Here is an 11664-nt window from a genome sequence, read left to right on the forward strand (position 1 = left end):
CTTAGGACAAACAACAATATGAACTAACTAGTACCTTCAGAGCTCCCAGGGTCTCAACCACCAACCAAGGACTGTACATGGAGGGGTCTGATTGTTCTGGTAGCATGTGTATAGTAGAGGATTGCAAATAGGATCATCAATAGGAGGAGAGGACCTCGGCCCTGTGAAGGTTCTGTGCCCCAGTGTAGGGTAATGCCAGGGCCAATAAGTGGGAGAGGGTGGGGTGAGCAGGCATGGGGAGGGGGAAGGCAACAGGGGTTTCTTTTTCTTGTTTTTGTTTGTTTCTTTGTTTTTTGGAGGGGAAACTGTGAAAGGAGAAATTTACATGTAAATAAAGAAAATATCTAATAAAAAAGATTTTGATTGTTTACATTTTGCACAAGATTAAACTGTTAGTATTAATAAAGGATAACAACTAAACTGAATAAGCACATGCCAAATTCTGATCCCACTCAACCTTTCTATCACTGTCTGTGTTCAGTGTTGACAACAATGATGTATTATAATTCCCAGTTCAAGGATGAGGAAAATCAGCCTGAAGACGAATAAAAATTATTACTCTGAGGGGGGCCATCAAGCACTAATCTCTTCTAATGCAATCTTGCATACTGTTTAATGCCAAGTATTTTAATGGACCTATTTTAATCTTATTCCCACCACAATGCTTGGGTAAAGTGACTAATAGTACATATCTACAAATGAGTCAATCCACTCTTACCATTCAACATGGGTCATATGGTCTATGTTTTCATCTTTAAGTGTTATTTTATGTATATGGGTGTTTTTCCTTTATGTATGTTTTCACTACTCATGTCCCTGATATCTTAGTAGGCCAGAGAAGGCAGTGGATCTCCTAGGACTGGAATTAGAGATAGCTGTGAGATACCACATTGATATAAGAATCAAATCTGAGTCCTCTAGACAAGAAGCCAGTGCTCTTAAACACTGAGTCATCTCTCTAGCCCCTCCTTTTATTATTAAGAGAACAGACTTTTAAATTCATAGGACAATTTCTTAATAAATTCTACAACTGGTTATGTGGTTATCATCTCATTAAGGAATAAGTTAGAAAATCTATTCTACTGTCTTACTTAACAAATAACTAGAAAATAGAAAACAGTATTTATTGAATATAAAACTTATTAAACAATTACATTATTTACAAACCAAGAAATCATATATTTAAATATAATGTTGAGATGACTATCATAATCTTCTCTACATGAAAATGATATACAAAGCCAATATTAATAATTTACAAATATTAACAAATAAAGCAAACTTTATTATTACTCACTGTTTTATTTATTATTAATATCATTTGTAGATAGAGCATATCTCGAACCTTGCATCCATTAGGCAAGCATTATTCCAGTGAACTATAATTTGAGTCTTATAATTTTATTGTAATTAAGTTTTTATAAAAAATAAAGTTATATATTCTTTCCATTACTTTAATTCAATCCCTTGTTTCAGAGCTGTGGGGAATTGGTGGCTGGTGGGAGAGAGGCAGTTTGCCTTAAGTGTGTTACCAGTTGGATGTAGGCCAACCTTTGCTATAATTTCATAAATCTAAGAGGATAGAACAGCACAAAATATACAACATTGGGTGGGTGAGGAAAGAGGTGGCTCTGTGAAGAGATGAAGTAAAGGAGAAACATGTTCAAAATACATGGCACAAAATTTTTTAATAACTAGTAAAACATGATCAAAAATAAATATTTAAAACATTATTGAATTTTAACTTTGGACATTTTTGTAGTCTTTTTTATTTTTAAAATATGTAAACTGATTCTAATTCTTTTACATAGGTTTATTTTTTTTATTTTAAACTCCAGATTTTATTTCCTTCCTGCTCCACCCTCTGTTTGTGCAAAGGTAAATAAATTGCTACAATCTAAAGTGTAATGTAACTATTGTAGAAATACAGTCTACCTAAAATGAATTTCTGATACAGTACACCCTTCATACAGCATTGCTGAAAAATAGCTAATGACAATGTTTTCTTCTTGATGTGAATTATTTGTTCTAATGCTAATCATTTTTACTACAAAATTTGTATTTGGGGCTTTTATGGCTCTTCTCTCTATTTGGTCCTTAAACCTTTAGTTATATTTATTTAATTTACTTTCGAAGGAATGCACAATACACATTTTTATTTTAATGTTCCCATGGTGCCTCTTTGAAACATCTAAACTATACAATCCTTTACAGAAATTAAGAATAAAATAATAGGTACCAGTTAGTACATAGTACAGAATTTTGCATAGATCCATTCATATTAGTAGAATGGTAACATTATACAAATAATTTTATTTAATATTTATGTAAAGAGACATTTTCTCCTTTAAAATGTTAACTCCGTTTCCAGGTACTGTGATAAAGAGCATTGCTTGTGTCATACGCCGAACAGCAGAAACATCTGGTGTTTATGCACTTTTTGCCATATTGCAGATGACTGTTTTCCATGTGTCAGGAAAACAAATGATTAATCACCCTTCCTTGTTAGCTTAATTGTTCTGCAACTCGGGGTATATTCCTCTGAGTGCTTTGCCCACTCTCTGTAATTTCTGACATTTAATCTCCATTCTATTCACTTCTACAATTTTAAGAAATTATAGATTGTTTCCACTATTCATGAATTTTAAATATCATTTGACAGGCTCCAGGAAACTCTTTTATGATTTAGAGTGCAAGAAGAAGTAATGTGGGCAACATTGCTAAGTTGCCCACATGCTAAAAACAGTTGTCGATTTCTGTATGGTTTTATAAGTCTTTCAGTAAACTTCATATGGATTTCAATAATCATGTTTATACATTTTAATGATATTTTAAACAGTGTATATACAATGTAAAATTATATTTTCAACACTTAGTTAGTATATGGATTATTTTATATTGATTGTTGTAGTATTTGCATGTGGGTGTCATGATGTTGATGTGGAATAAGAGAGTGACACAGCATTTAGAATTTAACATAGAGGCACATTGAACCTCGTGCCATAGAAGGAACTGGACTTTAAGCTGCTTAATCCCTCTCTTGTTATAGTCCTAATTCTTGGAAAGCAGTTATGTTTACTTGTTTTTGTTTTACTCTCTTTGCATTTCTCACTCTTAACAATTCTCATTTTCTTCCTTTTATATGCTTTGTTCAATCCCCCATCCCCCTTTTATTTTATTTTATTTTTACAAAAGTCATGTTTATATACAAAGGGGATTCACACATGTTAGCAAGGGAATCATGGGATCACAAGTCGACAAATGCTAGCACGGTACACGCACTAAGCAGAGGACAGGAACCTTTCACTGTCAGTGGATGCAGTTTTAATCCTACTTGACAAGGTTTATCGTTTTACTGAACACTGGTTTGGGGTGTTAACTATTCTGGCTTTTCCAGTTGGAAATAATCATTTTGTTACTTTCTCTGTGTATTCTGAGTGACTAGGGCACTGGAAATCATAGCTTGTGGGAAAAAAACCTGGACTCTGTTGGGTTCAGTAATTTAGAAAGGACTAGAGATATTGAGGTGGACTAATATTAGGTACAAGAGAGGAGCATTCTATAGTGTAGTGTAGTGTAGTGTAGGGTAGGGTAGGGTAGGGTAAGGTAGGGTAGGGTAGGGTAGGGTAGGATAGGATAGGATAGGATAGGATAGGATAGGATAGGATAGGATGGTAGAATGTCCTATGTGGACAGATGTTAGTTTTTTTGTCATACATTTCCGTATCTCTCAGTTAAGAGAGAATTATGCATTTTTTTAATCTCTCTGGAATCTCGAACAGATCACACAACTGATATCTAAGTGCTAGTACCTGATATAAAGCTATGTACAACTTTGATTAGTTTCTTTCATGGTACTTATCCCTTCTGCTCATTAACATTTTCTCCTTAACTATACGAGGAGTTTGTAATGAAGAATAGACATCTTAAAGCACATTGTGAGGAAATAAGAACTTGCGGTCAGCTTTCAAGAAGGATAGGACAAAGCTTTACTCTATGCAGCTGTCATTTCACCATCTTCCAGAGCTTATTTTCCGAGAGCAAATGGATTTCTCTACCTGAAGCAAGCAGCCACTACTCTTAAACAGAAAAAAAATATATGTATATACATGTATATATACATATATATAACCAAATTATTTGCATTGTATTTAATTTTATTATTATTTGAAACAACTGACAGTATACACTAAACATGCACACATGTACACACAGACAAAATTTCTCATGAATTAAAAAAAAACTTTTTGTTTCTTTAAGTATGAGTATTAATTATATCATATTGTTTTCTTGAAATATATTTATAATATTAATACATAAGCAACAAATAGCACTTAGACCAATTTGTTAAGTATTTTATCATAAACTACTTGAATGTCCGAATAATTTAACTTAGTTTTATGCCTTTTAAGACCATTTTAGTAAATATTGCATCATTTACAGACTTCTGCAGCTTCATCCATGCTTTACCTCCAGATAGTATAAACTGGTCCTTTTGAAGGAAGATGGCCACAGCAAACAGAGAGTGGATAGAGTCAGAGACACTGCATTACTGTGTGCTTGTGGGTAGTAACATACAAACTACTCTAAAAGTGAGAAGCATTGAAAGTTGAGCCAAGGCACGGTCAAACATGGGACCGAGTTAGCAGACTGGACAATCTCTATGTACACTCAAAAGACCAACACAACCTTGTAGCCTTTCTCCAAGAAAGAACTACTGACCTACAAAACCCACAACAGTGTGAGTAGCTTTAGTGGAACACTAAACATCAAACAAAGAAAACTGAAATAAGCAAAGTATATAATGAGAAAACTAATGTGGAACCAGTTTTTAGTTAGGAATGCCAAGAAGCCATACAGTCTAAGATAAAAAAGACATTCTAAATTTTTCTCTGAGTACTATTACTCTAGCATTTTCAAATATATGTAGTAATTACTCAGTCTTGTGCCTAGGGGGTCTTTGTAAGTTATAGCTTCTAGAAATGACCAGTAGTCAATAGAAGGCTCTGACATGTGTGGAAGTCAAATGATTCAGTCTGAGAAGCTGTGGGTATCCAGGGATGCCTTCTGGCTTTATGTGGAATGCACACATCACTAGATATGCTTATGAAAGTTATAAATTCTTATAATGTGCATTACAGCACATAGTAAACCCAGCCAGAGGCCATCTCCGTGGACTAAATATATTTGTTTACCTCTGCAGTGCTCCATGGTGTATTTATAATCAACAGAAACCTCTTTTAGGCACATTATAGAAAGCAATCTTACTATATCCTCTGTGTTTACTCCTGTCATTTTTTTTCTCCATGAAAATCCTGTGAGGGGTTAATCATTTTACAGGTGATAGTTATGGATGAATTACAAGGGTTTTGTCAGCTCAATAAAATCTATGTGCTATTTTAACAATTTTAAATTACAAGATAGCACATGTTAAATTACACTTGAATCTATCAGTATTCGGTTGAGATTCAAGCTTTTGTCACTGATCATTTTAAAACAATGAAGGAAGAACTTAGACCTATTATTTTGCTAAATGGACATAGCAATAACCTGATCTCCAAGTTCTTATCATAATTCCCATAGATTAGTGAGTTCTGTGCTTCTATTTGTACTTGTGAGAGTTGTGTGTGTTTGCACACAAGAAACAAAGAGAGTGTGGGAGGGAAAATAATGAGAGACAGAGTAAGAGACACAGAGAAACGGAGAAATGTGAAAGATGGAAGAGAAAGAGAGATAGAAACAGAGAGACACAACACAGAAAGAGAACAAACACAAAATGAAGATAGGTGGGAAAAGCGGAGGAATAGGATAGGGGGAAATTTAATGGGAAGAAATGAGGATTGGATTTAATCAAAATGTATTATAAGTATGTATATATATGTATATATGTATATATATACATATATACATATATATTTGAACATAAATAAACTTAAGATTCCAAATAATCATCTGGAGAAATTAATATAACAATAATGTTTTATAGTGGCATAAATACAATTTAAATCTATTCTTTCTTATAATTCAAGACTCTAATTCAGTATTATTTTATTACCTTGTAATTTTTGTCCATGTTTAGAGCAAACTGTAGCTTTATCTTTAAAATATGAAGATAAAAGATCACCACACTGGTTCTCTGCTGATGTTATATAACACAACCATATACTTGTTGAATAACCCTGCGACTACAGAATAATGGCCTGTGATTTTTTTAATACTTTTGTTTAAAATCCCATTTTTATGGTTCAAGAAATGGGTGTTGACCCACACACTGTGGGGACTGATTTATCCATTTCCTATCCTGTGAACCTTAAATGCTTTTGAAAAAGTTCTGAGCAAGCCATTGAACATCCGAAAGTATTTTACAATAGCTATATATTTTTAAGTGAATTCCCATTACGCAAGGGTTTAAATTGCCCGAGTTATAAAAGGATTATTTTTCTAACAAGTGAACTTGTGTTCTGTTCCCCATGCCCTTCTCTATTCTGCAGTTTCTCTTTCAGTAAAGCAAGATCAACTCTGCCATCACCCAGGCAATTAACTCTGTGACTATAGTTCACCTGAGAACTCTATTCCCGTCCACTTGCGAGGTGCTGGGACCTGAATTTCACCTATCCCAGGTGGGTCTTTGAACGCAGAATGAGGATGTTGTGTGAACTGCGTATTATCTTGTTTTACGTTTTACAGTGGCACACATAGATGGGGAAACGTATGAAGGTCTTCCATTGGAACTGGGTGCTCATTACAAATCCCATTTTGAAGCCACTCTGAGAACAAATGCATCCTGTAAAGTGTGTAATTTTTCTTATTGAAATATGCTACTAATACACTTAGGAGTCATAATTTTTTTCCTTAAAACTGTAAATATAGGAATTGTTTTAAGTCTCTTAAAATGTATTCTGAGATATCTATTTTTCTAACATAATAAAAGAAGCATGAAGATGATAACAAAAGTTCTTTTCCTGTTCCCCACACAAAGACTTTTTCTTGAAAGCTGTTCCCTCTCAAAGCCTCCTGACAGATATACTCGACTTCTCCTTTTAAATACAATGGGAGGGGAAAGCCAGGGCCATCTACTGCTCCTCTATGAGTTGTGAAACCAAGAAATTGTTCTTCTCTGGGATAGAAATCACATTCAGGGATGAGCACGCTATATCTTAATGTGGAGTACCTAATACTCTTCCACATCCTTTTTTCTCTCATATCTGTACCTATGTATGGTTTGTGTGAGCAAGTATGCATGCATGTGTAAAGAACAGAGGTTGATGCCAAGTGTCTTTCTCAATTACTCTCCATTTTAATTTTTTTGAGACATGGTGGCCTTTCTTTATAGCTGAAGTTCACCAATTCAGAGAGACTGGCTAGCTACTGGGTCACAGAGATCTTGCTGTCACCCACCTCTTAGTGCCAAGTCTGCAGGGACTATATTGTTTTTCTGGGTTTGGAAAGGCTGAGCTCCAGTCCTCCATCGCCTTCACTTTTGAGGCCCCTTTTAATCTTGAATTCTGACTAAGTGAAAACATTGGAAGAATTTTGTTTATGTGTGTGTTCATTTTGGATGTAACTTTAAATAAAATAATGCAAACAGGTAATGTTTAAATATTTTTTTTTAGTATTTTGGTTGTAAGCTTCACATTACAAGGAAAATACTTGAAACAAATATTAAAAGTTAGATTCCCAGTGTGCTTAACGGCCTTAGCAAATGTGTAAAGGCATTGACTCAGTGTAAGATCAGTTTAGAGATGACTTGGATTAAGCTACTTCAAATGGATTAAACATATAGTGACAACTCTTAGTTTTGATATAGATACATAATAATTTAAATATGCTCTTTCAAGTAGTTGAGAGTTTTTGACTGTGGGATGGCAACCTCATTCCTCCACTTTATACGCTGTCTTTCTACTGGAGATGGACTCTACTAGTTCCCTACCCCACTGTTGGACATTTCATTTAAGGTCTCTCCCTTTGAATCTTACATCCTAGGTCTCTGGTAATTTCCAGAGCACCCCCCATCTTCCAGCCCCTGAGGAATATTTCCATTCGTTCTGCTGGCCCTCAGGGCTTCTCTCCTGTCTCCCCACCTCCCTGCTCTGCCCAATACCTGACCATGTTTCTCTTCCTCCTTCCCCTTCCCTTTCCCACACAGGTCCCCCCTCCCTCTGCCTCCTGTGATTATTTTCTTCTCCCTCGAACATGTTATTGAAGCATCTTCATTTGGGCCATTCTGCCTCTTAACCTTCTTGAGTTCTGTGGATTGAATTATAAGTATTCTGTACTATTTTTGACTAATATCCACTTATTAGTAAGTACTTAAGGGCCCAGAGACAGTATCCAAATTAAAAAATTCATAAATGAAAAGGGAGACATAAGAACAGAAACTGAGGAAATTAAAAAAAATCATCAGATCCTACTATAAAAGCTTATACTCAACAAAACTGGAAAATCTAGATGAAATAGATGATTTTTCTAGACAGATACAATGTACCAAAGTTGAATCAAGAGCAGGGTAAACTATCTAAACAGACCCATATTCACTAAGGAAATAGAAGAAATCATTACAAACACTCTAACCAAAAAAAAGCCCAGGGGAAGAAGGCTTTAGTGCAGAATTCCACTAGACCTTCAAAGAAAAGCTAATACCAACATGCCTCAAACTATACCATAAGATAGAAACAGAAGGAATACTGCCTAATTCATTCAATGAAGCCACAATTACTCTGCTAAGTAAACCACACAAGGACCCAACAAAGAAAGAGTACTTCAGACCAGTTTCACTTATGAATATTGGTGCAAAACTACTCAATAAAATTCTTGCAAATTGAATCCAAGAACACATCTAACCCATCATTTACCAATTTCAAGCAGACTTCATCCCAGGCGTGAAAGGTTGATTCAATATATGAAAATTCATTAATATAATCCACGACATAAACAAAGTCAAAGGAAAAAAAATCACATGATCATCTCCTTAGATAATGAAAAAGCACTTGACAAAATACAACATTCCTTCATGTTAAAGGTTTTGGAGAGATAAGGAATTCAATGTCCATATTTAACTATAATAAAAGAAATATACAGGAAATCTACAGGCAATATCAAATGAAGTGGAGAGATACTTGCAGCAATCCCACTAAAATCAGGGACAAGACATGGCTGCCCACTCTCCACATATCAATTTAATGTAGTACTCAAATTTGTAACTGGAGCTGCAAGACAACAAAAGGAAATCACTGGGGTACAAATTGGCAAAGCAGAAGTAAAGGTATGCCCTTCTCAGATGATATGACGGTATATATAAGCAACACTAAAAATTCTACTAGAGAACTTCTCTAGCTGATAAACAACTTCAGCAAAGTAGATGGATATAAAATTAACTTAAACAGATCAGTAGCCTTCTTTTATAAAAATGATAAATTGGCTGAGAAAGAAATTAGGGAAACAATACCCTTCATAATATAAAATCTTGGGGTAACTCTAACCAAACAAGTGAAAGTTCTCAATCACAAGTCTCTCAAGAAGGAAACTGAAGATCAAAGAAAATGGAGACCTCTCCCATGCTCATGGATTGGTTGAATTAACATCATAAAAATGGCCATAAAAAATGGCCCATCCTACCAAAAGCAATCTACAGATTCAATGCAATCCCCATAAAAATTCCAAAATATTTCTTCAAAGATAGGGAAAGAGGTATTCTTAAATTCATCTGGAAAAACAAAAAACCCAGGATAGAGAAAATAATACTTAACAATAAGAGAACTTCTACAGGAATTACCATCCCTGACCTCAACCTATACTACAAAACAATAGTGATAAAAGCTGCATGCTATTAGTACAGAGACAGAGAGGTTGATCAATGGAATATTACTCTGGTTCCATAAATAAAAACCACATTTTACAGATACTTGATCCTTGACAAAGAAGCAAAAAATATACAATGGAAAAAAGAAAACCTCTTTAATAAATGATGCTGGTCTAAGTGGCAGTTGGTATGTAGAAAAATGAAAAAAATGTTACCTTGCACAAAGCTCAAGTCTAGGTAGATCAAGGACCTCAACATAAAACCAGATACACTTAATCTAAGACAAGAGAAAGTGGGAGAGAGCCTTGGATTTTTGTCTAAATTGTTATAGTAATATAATACTTTAGTTAAGTTTACCATAAGTGCTTTTTATTTCAATACTACCATTTTAATGCATTTATATGTGATTATTATTTCTAGAAAATAATAGGAATGCTGTTTATGGAAACAGTTCATAAATAGTATGTTTGATATTCTTATAATGAATTTTTCTTTTTATTATTACTTCTTAAATTAAAGTACATTAAATATGCCATCCTGGTTAAACCTGTTTACACACCACATTGGCAGCATGGATCATTAAAAGTATCACTGTGGTGGGAAATTTGTTATATATATATATATGCCTCTGTTTTCATTTCTCCCTATTTCGAACGATCTTTCTTTTTGTGAGCTTTATTAGATATCAGCTATCTTATCACAAGTCTATCTACAGTAAAAGCAACATTGCTTATGTTATCATCAACATATCGATATAATATCGATATTTTGTCTTCACAGTTTTAAATGGAATATCTCAGTGATTTCTGTTATTTACTTTACTTTTTTTCTTGAGATATCATTTCAACCTGTCAAATTTACCCTAAAATTTCATGTCATATTCTATTTAAACCAAGATTAATTCATGTGGCCTTAAATATTCTAAAGTAGGAAAGCATTTCCTTTCTTTTATTTTAAAATTGATAATCAACATTCGTATACACCCTTGTCAATCATATCAATTATTTTTCAAAATGTCACAGTTGCCAATTGGAAATCTTCTCTGCAGACATTTTATTATGAAATATAGTTGCAATGTGTCAATTATTAATTAATTATTAGTCTGAAATGATTTAAATACATTTATGGAAAATAAAATTATTACATATAGATAAATACATAGTAGCTGTGATAATAAATGTTTAATAAGATATAGCCGAAACTAAAGAGGTTGAGAATATAGAATTATAGTAAGTTTGGGAAAATATTTCATCATATTATTACAATTCAGGTTTAGAGTTCTAAAACGAAGGCTGGGTATATCTCCTTTGAAGTTATTATTCCTAAAGTATTATTTCTTGACAATTGAAATCCTAAGTTTCAAAAGTTTAGCATATTAGTAAGAATCTCAGTTGAAGACATAAGTCAGTTACAAGCAGAAGTTGTCAGAAGAGTTAAATAATAAACTAATATAAAATAACCAAGAAAGCAAGAAATAAACTTCATGCATGGCTTAGGACTTCTGTATTAATCAGATCTTTTGAAAGGAGGCTGAGGTAGGAGAGTTTTGGATATTTCAAAGGACCATTTTTAAGACAATTCTATAGGAATAGCCAGTTTATGTGATGCAAGACCATACCAGTCCAAAGATAAGTTTGGACATTGGAGAAACTTATTGTCTATGTTTACTCCAACTTGTATTGTGAATCTCTCAAAGACAAAAGGACTGTTTTTAATTTCAAGAATGGGAAGTGACCCACCCTTGTCTTCTTGTTTAGGGTTTTTAAAATTTAAAAGAAGGAGGGATCATTTCATGAAAGGTTTCCACTTTTCTGGAAACCACCTTGTTCTATTCATCATCACCATTGAATCACTTAAAAACTAGC

At 33.8% G+C, this 11664-nt stretch overlaps 1 long non-coding RNA gene across 1 annotated transcript in view; it reads left to right on the plus strand.

Moving 5' to 3' along the window:
* The window catches only part of LOC116094726, a 63182-nt gene extending 56571 nt beyond the window's left edge, over positions 1–6611 (plus strand). Inside the window, exon 3 of the long non-coding RNA XR_004120276.1 lies at positions 6492–6611. This is a non-coding gene — a long non-coding RNA (uncharacterized LOC116094726). The remainder of the gene's footprint in view (positions 1–6491) is intronic.
* The last annotated feature ends 5053 nt before the right edge of the window (positions 6612–11664 follow it).

This window comes from Mastomys coucha, unplaced genomic scaffold (genome assembly GCF_008632895.1).
Source record: "Mastomys coucha isolate ucsf_1 unplaced genomic scaffold, UCSF_Mcou_1 pScaffold17, whole genome shotgun sequence".
NCBI classification, from domain to species: domain Eukaryota; kingdom Metazoa; phylum Chordata; class Mammalia; order Rodentia; family Muridae; genus Mastomys; species Mastomys coucha.